This window comes from Astatotilapia calliptera, chromosome 1, assembly GCF_964374335.1.
Source record: "Astatotilapia calliptera chromosome 1, fAstCal68.1, whole genome shotgun sequence".
Lineage (NCBI taxonomy): Eukaryota > Metazoa > Chordata > Actinopteri > Cichliformes > Cichlidae > Astatotilapia > Astatotilapia calliptera.
The window spans coordinates 39,271,231-39,283,287 of record NC_137422.1 but is presented as its reverse complement, the minus strand read 5'-3'; the positions used below and the strand labels follow the sequence as shown (position 1 = coordinate 39,283,287).

The 12,057-nt window shown below is 45.5% G+C and overlaps 1 protein-coding gene across 1 annotated transcript in view; it reads left to right on the top strand.

Moving 5' to 3' along the window:
• The first annotated feature begins 213 nt into the window (after positions 1 to 213).
• kifc3 (kinesin family member C3) overlaps positions 214 to 12,057 on the top strand; it is a 38,972-nt gene continuing 27,128 nt past the window's right edge. The window contains exon 1 of the mRNA XM_080303502.1: positions 214 to 442. The gene's annotated coding sequence lies outside the window, so the exon portion shown is untranslated. The remainder of the gene's footprint in view (positions 443 to 12,057) is intronic.

Genomic DNA, 12,057 nt, shown 5'->3' with positions numbered 1-12,057 from the left:
TTTAGAAAACAAAAAAGAATAATCATGAAATAAAGAAAAATCTAAATTTTAAAGAGCTCATCTGAGCTGATGACGTGTGTGTGCCAGATCTTAGCCTGATGTTTTTCACTGACAGTCTCACAGTCAGACCCGCCCTCCGTCTATAAAAGTGCCATTTTTTCCACTCCGCCCATGCGCGCTCAAACACACACGCAACCACAGAGTCACCGCATATCCCACAGTCCGTGAAGGCAGCAGCACCAAGCAAGCAGTCCGGAGTTTCCAGCGGCGCAGGGCAGGAGGCGCACACGGATTCGGGGCCTCGGAGATCCGCAGGTTTCACTTTGAATCCGCGTCTGGTTGCTGGAGAGTCTGCCCGAGTCTGCAGAAGACTTCACTGCGAGGAAGGAGCGGGAGAAGAGGAGGAGAAGGAGGGAGAGGAGGCGCTGCTCGGGACCGGGAGGTAAGGAGAAGTCTGCTTCCTCTAAACTTTTCCTTCCGTCGGGCTGTCAGCTGTTCAGAGTCTGGGTTCTGGGTGCTGTCCTTCACATGACCCGGGTCTGACCCGGCTCGGCCCGCCTGTTTCTGCCTCTTTTCATCCGGCCGTCCAGCAGCTTCCACCGCTTCAAAGCTCTTTTCTTTCTCAGCGGTTTTTACGCGGACAAAAGCCCCGCGGCCTCACCTGGCCAGCTCTCCACGTGTTAGTTTCCATGGTGATGATGACGACAGGCCCGCCGGCTGTCAATACCGCTCCATCAGTTCATGCCCTGATCGATGGCAGGGGTTCAGTTTGACCTGCAGCACAGAGGTCCGAAACCTGCGTTTACGCAATCCCGCTGAACAGAGCTCAGCTTCACCATCAGCAGACGACCAAGTTTCTGTCAGCAGCAGCTTCTTTACCTCACAGGAGCAGAAAGCAGCAGCTCTCTGCTTTACTGCTGGGAAAACACGTTTTCAGCTCATCGGAGTTTCAGTAAAAAGTCAGAAAAGTGAAATATTTGCACGCACGTGTTCTCGGACACTTTGTCCACATCACAGAAAACTTCTGCTTCGCGTCCGGTTTGTTTTTAGAGTTTATTCTCAGAGTGGCAGCAGATGCATGCTCGTGGAAATGACACAGACGGTGTCCACCTCATCGACTAATCGATTAATCGTCTGCCCTGCTGTTAGCTTTGATCAGCAGATCGCAGGTTTAGTCTGTGAGTGTACAAACGCTGAAGAGGGAGAGATGCAGGAGAACAAATATCTGGATTTTCTCCTTCAAAGATCTTAAACTTATTTTCAAACTTGATCTAAACGATCATCGGAGCAGAAAAATAAAAATGAATATTTGGTTCGGTTTGTCGTTGCTGTGGTTTCGTGTCCTTGAGCAGCAGCTGTGCAGAGCGGAGGAGGAACAGCGAGGAGTTTATTTACTGAAAGTTGCATTTAAACAGCAGCAGGAGAAACAGTCACATTTAAGGCAGTTTACAGACGGAGGGAATAAATTTGCCTTCTTTTATCTGATATCCATCAATAACTGGAGCAAGAATGAGCAAAATGGTCATAAGTCAGAACAACTTTAAATATAGTGACGCGTTTAAAGAACTTCTGAGGAGAACAGTAGACCTACAACCTCACGTTTAGGACCATCAGGTCGGCCTGGGGTGGGATGGTGATCTATTTACATTTATTTCTGGAGAGCAGGAGTCTTCTGACTTCTGTTAAAAATGATCGATTATCGTTTTTGCTGAGACGCATCAATGAGAAATGTTCTGGATCTTCATCATTGATGTTCACAGTTAAGTCTTAGAAAGCAGAACCAATAAAGGTGTCACGTTTTCACATCTGAGCACCTGTAAACGCCGAGTCAGCTGACTGTTACCACTCTGTGGTCGTTGCTGTTGTTGCTTTGGTTGCCGTGGTTGCAGGAGTTGCTTCAGCGTGTTGGTCTTGCTTCCTGGTCTTTTGCGGGTTTCTTTCAGCTGAATAAACTGTTTAAACCTGAAGTCAAACATTCGCCGTCGCGGCGCTTTGAATCGGGCCGAGAGCTCGGCTCAGGAAAGATGCTGGAAACTTTTCAGCTGAGAGGAAGAAGGTGTGTGTGTGTGTGTGTGTGTGTGTGTGTGTGTGTGTGTGTGTGTGTGTGTGTGACTGAGCGAGCAGATGGCGAGCATGTGAGGCCTGAAGCGAGCTGCACGAGAAGCTGCTGAAGTTTTTCCTCTGGAGTCAGACGCTTCCTGTTCCTGCAGTGATGGAGGAGGTTGGCCTGCAGGGTGTGTCTGCACACGCTGACCACCGCAGCACAAAACCTTCTATAAATACAGTCTCCTCTCCGAAGAAGCCTCGTCACACTTCACTGGCGTGGACAGACTCCTTCTTTAACCCTTAAACTTCCAGGTTTCCAGAGTTCGGAGCTTCTTTCTCTCTCTGGAGCTTTCCGGTTTCTCCTGTGATAACTGAGAAAATGTCCTTTAACATGAGAGCAGGAGAAGCAGGAACCCCACACAGTGTCACCACAGGAGCCCGACTATGACCGGTCTCTTTTAATTTCACCAACAGCTCCAAATATTTAACGGAAAAGCAGGAAAAGGAACAAATTAAACCGTTTTGTTGTCGGGCGTCTTTCAGCACACGTTCTTCAGAAAACTGTGTTTTTCTGTTCTTAGTGTTCGATTCCCCGTCACGTCTGACGTGACGTGTTTTTAGTCTGCAGCGTACACACAGCACCGCTTTTATCCAGCCGGCTACGACCGAAGCGTGGCCTACAAAAGGTCGATTGTGAAAGCTTCGCCAGGTGTGCTGCGTCACTGTGCTGCCACAATTCAGACAAGAGTGACCACAAAGCTTTGTTGGGTTTTGTAGCTTCCAGGTAACAGGGAGTTGCACCTTGTTTACTGCACCGTTCCCAGGACGGCCTCTGCAGGCTCACGTGTGTTTACGCCGACTTCCTGCATCAGCCTAACTTCCACGTTTCAGAGCGACCGTCTCTGCGTGTATCCTTTTACGGCGCCCGTCAGAGCCAAAAAAAAGAGCTCGTCATTTTCCTTCTTAAATCTGTTTTTATGTTTTACTTTGTTGCCTGAACTCGCCCGGCCTCACAGCTTGTGTGTCTTTCATATTCAGGCTGCTTACAGGACGAAATGATTGGGCGTGCATCAGAAGTTGGTGACGGTGAGCTCTGCCCGTGCAGCTACCCATCAAAACATCTGGAAACGATTCTAATGGTCATCAAAGCACAACTTTATTGATATACACAGAGGTGTCAAAACTCGTCATTGAGGGCACAGAGGAGTTGGTCAGATGTCGTCTTTTTGGGGTAGCGGGATAAAGGCGGGAGCTGCAGATGTGTCAGTGAACATGTTGGCAGGTCAGCAGTGATTTTACACTTCAGACTCTGAACTCAGCAAACAGCCGGTTAACCTTTAATGAGCCGAGCGGCTGAAGCTGGTTCCTGTAAAGCTGAGCAGCTGGAGTCAGAGCTAGTGTGATGCTCAGTTAAACCGGATACCAGCGAACGCCTCGTCTCAGCAGCTGTTAGCACATCTGCTTTATCAGGAAGATGACTTAAATGAAAGCTCACGTTTGCTCCTGTTTGGTGTCTTTCTATTGGTTTCTGCCGTCGCTGCTTCGGTTTGGTTCTAAATCTGATTTCTGACAGCAGAGATCACAGAGGAGTCGTGAAGGCAGCACGAGCTCTTCTGTTGTGTGAGGAAATTTAGTTTACTGCCGTTTGACTTGTTCGTGGACTCGATTTACTCGTCAGATGTGACGCTGCTGTGAGACGCCCGCGGGCCTGCAGGGAGGGTGTGGTGCTTAATGTGTAACGTCTTTTCAAGTATGGTGATGACGACGATGATGATGATAGTTATTATGTCATCTTGACTTCACGCTGAGAGACTGAACCCAGCATGAGAGGGGGAGTGTGTGCACTCACACACTCCCCCTCTTGTTTGTGTGTCTTAGTGGGGACTTGAATAAATTTGAGACATTTTGAGGACTTTTTGTTGAGCAAGACGGAGTCCAGATTCAAAAATGTAGTAGTTGTTTGTTTGTTTTTTCTTGTCATTTCTAACTTTATGTGACTCCATCACTCTGTATGCATTGGGGTGTCTTGCTCTGCACTATGACCAAAATCTCATATCCCGATAGAACACTTCTTATCCCGATAACGATATTTATCGCACAAATTTTACATTTTCGGTAAATTCTGTGGATCTCGGGCAGCTCGACCTGTGTGAAGTGTTTTCAGCTGTGCGTCGTGTACCTGGAGTCGAGTGTTTTGTCTGATGCCTAAAGCAATACGTTTTTAGACAGAAGTTGTAACCGCCGTCATTTTCTTTGTATTTATTACATGGCGTGCGTCGGGGCAACGCCCGTTTTAACGTTTGAGTCTGAGGTTTATTTGGAGCACCTGACAGCTCGTTTTTGCTTTCATCCGTAAACTCTCTACAAACTCTTTCACGTGATTCTTGCGTCGGTGGTTGAAGAGGTTTGTCGTGTTTGAGTCTGTGGTGGGGGCCGGTTTGCGGCGTAATTTACGGAGTACAGTTTTCTGGTCCGTGTCAGACATTTCATAACCAACCCATGTCCGTGCTACAGAGGCAGCCCCTCGTTTAGGAATAAGGTCCTCGATTTGCTTGGACTGGTCCTTCTGTTTGGAGCTCCCTGGTTCTGCCTCGTCGTCACTGGCTATGCTGGGATTCTCTGTGCGTGCATCCACGTGGTGACTGTAAGCGCCATTTATAGTCACGTCATGTTTGTATTTGAGGTCATTTGTTTGATGCATATTCTGAAATTTGATGATTGAGAATAATGTATTTTTCTGTCATTTCAGTTTATTTTGAAAAGTCTCAACAGGATCTTGAGCTTTATTGTGAAGGGTTTATATGGAAAATAAACAAGCGGACTCCGGAGCCACACGATAGTCTTACTGTCATTGTTGCTAACGACAACGCGTAAAAACAGTTGCTTGTCTGTCTGTAATGTGGTTATTTAAATCTTAGAGCGAAGTTTAAGAAATGACCAAGCTGCTACAGTGACCATCAAAACCATGAAGCAATATTCTGTAAACAGTTTATTTTCTGACACCACGAAACAAACGGTCGCGTATAACATGAAACAATAAACGTTTTCATATCGTCGTATCGAACAGCGCTATGTCCTGCCTGTGAATGCTTCAACATGCAGACTGGAGGGATCATTCACCAGCCTTCTGATTGGTCAATGATCTGTTTGACATCCTGAGCCAGAGCCACTCTCCTACTGCTGGTTTGCAAAGTGCACACTGTCAGATTCAGCGACTTGAGTTTTTCTACTGCAAAGTTTAAACAGTTTATTTTGAAAAACTGAGAATCTGAAAGACATTTGTGCTTTCTTTCAGTCTTTGAGTTTGTATTTGTTTGTTATTCACCGTTGAAAATGTTGCTAACGTCTCGTTTAGTAAATGAAGTCACTCTGCAGGACTTGTTTTTGGATGCCGGGTCCCCCTAAGCAGATCAGCCACGAGGCCTGAGAATTATGTCAGCGGCAGTGCTCACAAAGATGTGTATACAGATGTGACTGTGTTATGTAAGGCGTGTGATTAAAACCAGACGGCTGTAGCCGGGCTGAGTCCAGCAGGCGGAGCAGCTGAGTCAGATCTCCCATGATGCCTTGGGGCATCTCTGCTGTACGTGTGATTGGGTCTAGGGACTTCATTTCCTGCTCAGTGGGATTCCAATAAAACAGAAAGCGAGTGGCTTCATGTCGGCCCTGCAGAGCTGCTGAAGCCAGCACGGGTTTATTGACTGAAAACAATGACAGGAAACACACACACACACACACACACACACACACACACTAGTTTAACAGTGATATTTGATCCAGATGTTATTTTTTTATTTAAGTGTGACGATTTGTTTTGCTGGTGTTTGGACTTTAAAGCGCAGCAGGTGGTTTGTGGGAGATTTGAGTCGTTTTTGTTTTTTCACTTCAGATTAAATACTCCAGCTAAAAGTTTCAGGCCTGGTGAGATGAAACTGAACCATCGCAGTAAGAAACGGTCGCTGTAGATCAAAGACAGAGCTGGGCATCGTCTGGATTTCTATAATCGATTCGATTTCTGACACAGTCAGAAATATTCTAATTTGTGCCGTCGGGTGAACGATCCGCGCTCTGTGTTTACGTCTTTCTGCTCTCATTTACTGTTTTAGCTGTTTGGCAGCTGTTGAAATAGTTCTGTGAGCTTAAACTGAGATTCTGGCGTTTCTGGCAAAATTCATTTATATTTAGAAATCGATTCAGGATTTAATTTATCGATATCGCGTTATTCAAGCTAAAATAGAGTTGTTGTTTTTAAACCCAGCCCTAGTTAAAGCGGTCTCAGAGCCGTTTCTCTTATTTAGCCTAAAAGGGATGGCCAAATCAGAAACCCCTCTGTCGGGGGTCTGCATGCTCCTGCCTGTCTTGAATGACTTCTAGCCTGTCATATCCGGCTTTATCTTCCTCTGATAATCAAAATAAAAATCAGGAACGGGGGCTCCGGTGAGAAAGGAGCCGACGCCACGTATCCTGGTCCTGTTCCCGGCCTACCTTCATCCATCCTCAGAAATCAGAAAGCTCGCTGCTGAGTGTCAAACGCCTGACGAGTCTCACAGAGGCGAGAGCTGCCGGCTGTCGCTTCAGCTGTGATTCTGTTACGAACCGTTTGTGCCGCGAGTCTGAACGTCGTTCCAAAGTCTCGTCTCTCTGTGAGGACGTGGGCTGTTGGATTCATTGTTTCATATTAAATATTTCAGTGGTTCTGCCCGTGTGAGAGGAGGGTCTGTGGTGAGCTTAACCTTTTTGTGCTGTTTGATTTTTGTCCTCTGGAGAAGAAAACATGACTGAGATGAAGTCATTGTTAAAAACGGGTTCTGATCCAGAAACAGTAGTTCAGTGACCGGTTAAAACTTTTAGACGCTCTGACAGGGCAGCACACCTCGTTTTAAGGATGTTGTGGGGACTCAGTGTCAAATAAAATGTGTTTGATCAGCCTGATCCGTGCACGTCGTTGTGCAGCGCGTGTGCAGCAGCGTTCAGTTCAAATACAGACAGATTCTCAGCTGCAGGACGATCCTGGCGTTTAATCAGGAGACCTCGCGCCGAGCTGACCGCTGTCTCACATGCCGATAAGAGCCTCCAGCTTACCCAGAATGCACTTCATCAAGTTCATCAGAAAACAAATGAAACATCTGGGACACCAACACTGTTAATTCAGACTGATGGATCCTTCACACTGATGATGAAGATGAGATTGTGACAAGAACAAACCAACGACAGTCTGAAAATGTTCAGAGTGTGAAGGTGAAGCTTTACTAAAATGTTCTGAAGTTACTGCAGAACAAAAATCACCCGACGTCCTTTACTGTCATAAAAGTCTGCTGCTCTGCGTCTCTGAGGGTTGAAGTGTTTGAAGCAGGAAACATGGAGTTTAGTCTGAGGTTTGGAGCTGAGGAGAAACTCCTCCTCCTCCTCCTCGCTGAGTTGTTTCCTTCTCTGTTAGCTCTTTCCTTCCCTCTCCTGTTTTCCTTTTTTCAGCTGGTTGATGTCACGGCTCCGTTACTCAGACTCTGTGTGTTTCCACCCGGCTGATCTCTCTGTAATTTCCTCCTGAAATAGCTCAGAGCAGAAGAGGGCGTAAACCACCAAGCCCAGCCGCCCCCTCCCCCCTCTAAGTGCTGCTGCAGTGGTGAAAAGAGCAAAAAGGTGGGATGAAGACGGAGGGTGGAGGGAGACAGGAAGTGCAGTTCATGTGCTGGTTTCTCTGGTTTTCCTGAAACGTGTCTGATTCCTGACACATGAATAAATCATAAATGAGAGCGCACGCGCTCAGTGACAACAACACAACCGTTACCAGCTCCGGGTCTCCATCCTGAACCGAGGCTCATCCCGGTAACTTCGGGGTTAACCCCTCTTACCGTCGTGATCACCGCCGCTGCAGACCAACCTGTACGTTGTGTTTAAGGTCGCTTTGGTCCTGCTTTTGTTGCTTTAAAGCTTTAATAAGATTTAAAAAGGAGCAAAGCTGAGCGTCCTGCACACGTCTAAGGTTAATTTGAGACGATATGTAACTGCTCAGCATTCAGATCCTCCCTCTGCTTAATGACAGAGCTGTGATGGCGGGAAGGCCGTTATCTTCAGAGTCAGGTTTTTTTGGTTTTCCATCTTTTCTTTAAATAAACTGTTTATATCGTCTTTTTCTTCTTCACGCAGCTCTGTCCTCTCTCTGCAGCAGCTGTGCAGGGTGTTTATTCTCTTCATAGTTTCTAATCCTGAGACTTCGTCAGTGAATCTGTTTGTGGAAAGTCCGCCTCTCAGAGCTGAACTGATATTTCTGGGTCAGACTTCTCCGGCCGATAAGCCCGATAAGGAAAAATATCCTGGATGTGTTGAACTGGTTTCAGAATGAAGCCCATAAACCATTTATTAAAAAACTTTGCTGAAGGATTGATGTGATTGGTTCAGCTGTGTTTGTTAGGATTACTCTGAGACTTCTGGACAGATGTGCTTCAAAGTTGTCACACAAATGTCTTCCTTTAAATACTAACTGGGAGGTTTCATCTGATGTCTTCAAGAAAATATCAAACTAAACGTCACAAAAAACAAACAAACGTTATTATTTTAAGCTGAGTTTAGAAAGTCTGTGACGGGCAGATGAGCCTCCAAAGGAAAAAGCTCCTTAAATAAAAACAGCAGGTTTCCAGTAATCTGCAGCAGGTCTGAGCCTCTTACAGTCGCCGACACACCTGAGACATGAACGCATGCCTGCACTGCCCCCTACAGGACCAACACAGTAACTACATGTGTGAATCCTTTCACTCTGACCTCGCTGTTATCTGTAAAACATTCCTGTGATTCACTTGATATAAACATTACGTCTGAGCTTGATGTGGAGGGAGGGTGTGAGAATGAAACACCGGATTATTTATCCACGTTTATCTAATCAGCTGATCATGTTGCAACAGTTTGGTGTGTAAACATTTTCCATTTCCATCGTGTGTGTGTGTGTGTGTGTGTGTGTGTGTGTGTGTGTGTGTGTGTGTGTGTGTGTGTGTGTGAATAAAGGAGAGTCCGATCTGATAACTGACACTCCTCCGTGTTGGGGTCATTAACTCGCCACAGCCCGCTTTCTCTGGAAGACTTTATACCTCTGATTTGATCAGTTATTGTTTGATGGCGCGTTCAGGTCACCTGAAGAACAGGAAGTGGTTTCAGAGGAGCGCTGGAGGCGCGAGGCCGGGATCTCCTTCTGTAGTTTTCTCCTGTTTCTGTGACAAGTCGTTTTCTCCCTCAGGCTCTGACTGAAGTTTAGAGAAAACGGCTAAAGGAAAATCCGCTCATCTCTAACACAGAGTCCCAGTTTGAGCACAATTAAATCACAATAAATATACATAAAAGCAGTCAGCCTGGTTTAAAGCCAGAGAATAAAAACTGGCTTTCAAACAGGTGTTACAAGTGTCGGCTGATGGACCGGTGGTTAGTTCTGATTTACTGCGGAGGATATGAGATTTTGGATATGACCAAAATCTCATATCCCGATATAAGAATTCTATCGTCCCAATAACGATATAAATCACAAAAACTTAACATTTTCTGTAAATTCTGTGAATCTCGGGCAGCTCGACTTGCGGGAAGTGTTTCCAGCTGGGCGTCGTGTAGCTGGAGTCGAGTGTTTTAACCGATGCATTAAAATATACATTTTTAGACATAAGTTGTAACGGCCGCCGTTTTCTTTGAGTATTTATTACACGGCGTGCTGCGGGGAAAAGCCTGTTCTAACGTTCGAGTCTAAGGTTTATTTTTTAGCACCTGGCGGCTCTTTTCTACTTCTCATCCGTAAATAATCTGAATCACGTGAAAGAGTATGCAGTTTATTTTGAAAAGTCTCAAAAGGATCTTGAGCTTTATTGTGAAAGGTTTATGTGGAAAATAAATAAGCGGACATGCGATGGTAAAACCATCGTTGTTGGTAACGACAACGCATAAAAACAGGCGCTGGTCCGTCCGTAGTGTGGTTATATTAAAGAGAAAGAGAGAACTTTAAGAAATGAATATAGCCACTACAGTGACATCAAAACCATGAACAAACAGTTTATTTTGCGACACCACGAAACAAACGATAGATGTTTTTATATGGTCATCAGATATATATGGTTATATCGAACAGCCCTAGTCTACTGTACAGTATAAAGCACCTTGAGGCGACTGTTGTTGTGATTTGGCGCTGTGTAAATAAAATTGTTCAGAGGTTTTGTAAGTCTGAGATTTAAAAACTACAAACATACAAGAAAGAAAATCTGCTGATTTTCTAACTAACGGCAGAATGTTGTTTTGGAGCCGCTGTGAGTTTAAAATAAAACTACAGGTTACAAGAAGAAAGTCGTGAAAGTAACGAAGCCAATAAAAATGTGTTAAATCTGAGTGGGTTTCATCTAAATTTACAATTAAATGTCAGGATGGCATTTAAGAGTGCATGTTTTCCCAGGCTGCCTCATTAGCACAGAGCCCTGAAATCCAGGGTTTGAGTCAAGCCCTCGTTCTTTGTTTACCATCAGCTGTAGAATAAACTGCGTGTCTGCGGAGCACGTTTGGACAGTTATAAATTAAAACTAAAGTCCTCCTTGGCTCATTGAACTTCTGCAGGAACTCTTAAAACTCTCTGAGATCTCGATGACCCCTGGGTCTTCCTCGTGAGGTTTTTTTTTTTTTTAACGTGTGACCCTGAGTTTGGACCGCAGCCCCGCCCTCCCCTCATTAGCGCCCTGAAAGGGGTCGGTGGACCGGAAACGCCCCCCTTTTGTTCTTGCAGGAACGTTTCCAGAAAAGGTCCCGGCTCTGTTTACAGTGAGCTGCAGGATGGATCGCTGCTATATGCAGTGAGGTCTGCAACCAATCAGAGGCGAGCATCAGGATTGGCTGGCTGTGATTCAGACCGTCAGCTCCCACTGGGTCAAAGTCCCAGCATGCCCGGCTCTGTCACATATATGGCACATATTTGGGAGAGGTGGTCGAGGTCCCCACGACATGAAAGAACGAGGTCACTCTGACCCTAAAACCCTTCACTTTACCAAAATAAAAGCCTTTGTGCCTCATCTACTTTCCCAATCAGCAGGTCGTTGTTCCCACAATAAAAGCCTTTTATGATTTTCCAATCTGCACATTCAGAATGAGACGGTGATGTCAATCAGATTGTCCCTGTCACTAAAATAAAAGCCTGTTCTGATCTAAAATTATACTTGGACATCGGGGTTTTTTTTTTCGAAATTAAACTTTTCTGGACTATTCTACCAACTAGAACATCACTGCTGTCAAAATAAAAGTCTTCTGTCATCTAAAATTATAGTTGGGACAGCACTTTCCAAAATAAATTCTTTTCCTCACTCTAAAAATCAGCCTTTACTGATCTTTATGACCAGTGTGCTGCAGTTATGTTTACTGTTCTCTACTTTATTTCTACTCTCTCTTTATTGAATAAAAGTGCTCCAGTAAAGTGAAAGTTAGAGATGTGATCAGTTTAAGCAATGACTGCAAACGGATCAGTGATCAAAGAACTGGAAGTAATCCCGACTGTTATTAAACGTGAAAACCGGCACGTAGCTTATCCTGAAGATATTAACATAAATCCATCGTTTAGTGTCGTGCTGTTACGTCACCGCCGATCCTCTGCAGTTTTATCCTGCAGCAATAACAACAGATGGTCCCGGGACGGCAGAGGGAGAGGAGGCCCCTCGAGCTCTTTCTCTGATCCACTCAGTCTGATGGAGGTGAAGACGCGACCTGCCACAGTGCTAATCTGTTCCATTCACAGAGCAAGCAGTTTGCTGCACCTGCTGCTCATCCACAAACTCTGTGAGGAGAAGTTCTTGGACTCCACGCAGGAGCTGGATTCGTGCTTTTCTTGCAGGTCTGCACAACAAACTTTGTTTTTTCTTGCAGTGGAGCTCAAGGTCAGAATATCACTGCAGGGAAAACTCTGCTGAAACTTTGCATCTTGCTCTGCGTCCATGTTGCACTTCGAATCACTTTTCTCTTATCTGGGGGTTTTTGTTTTTGGTGCACGGCTCTGCAGCCTCGCTT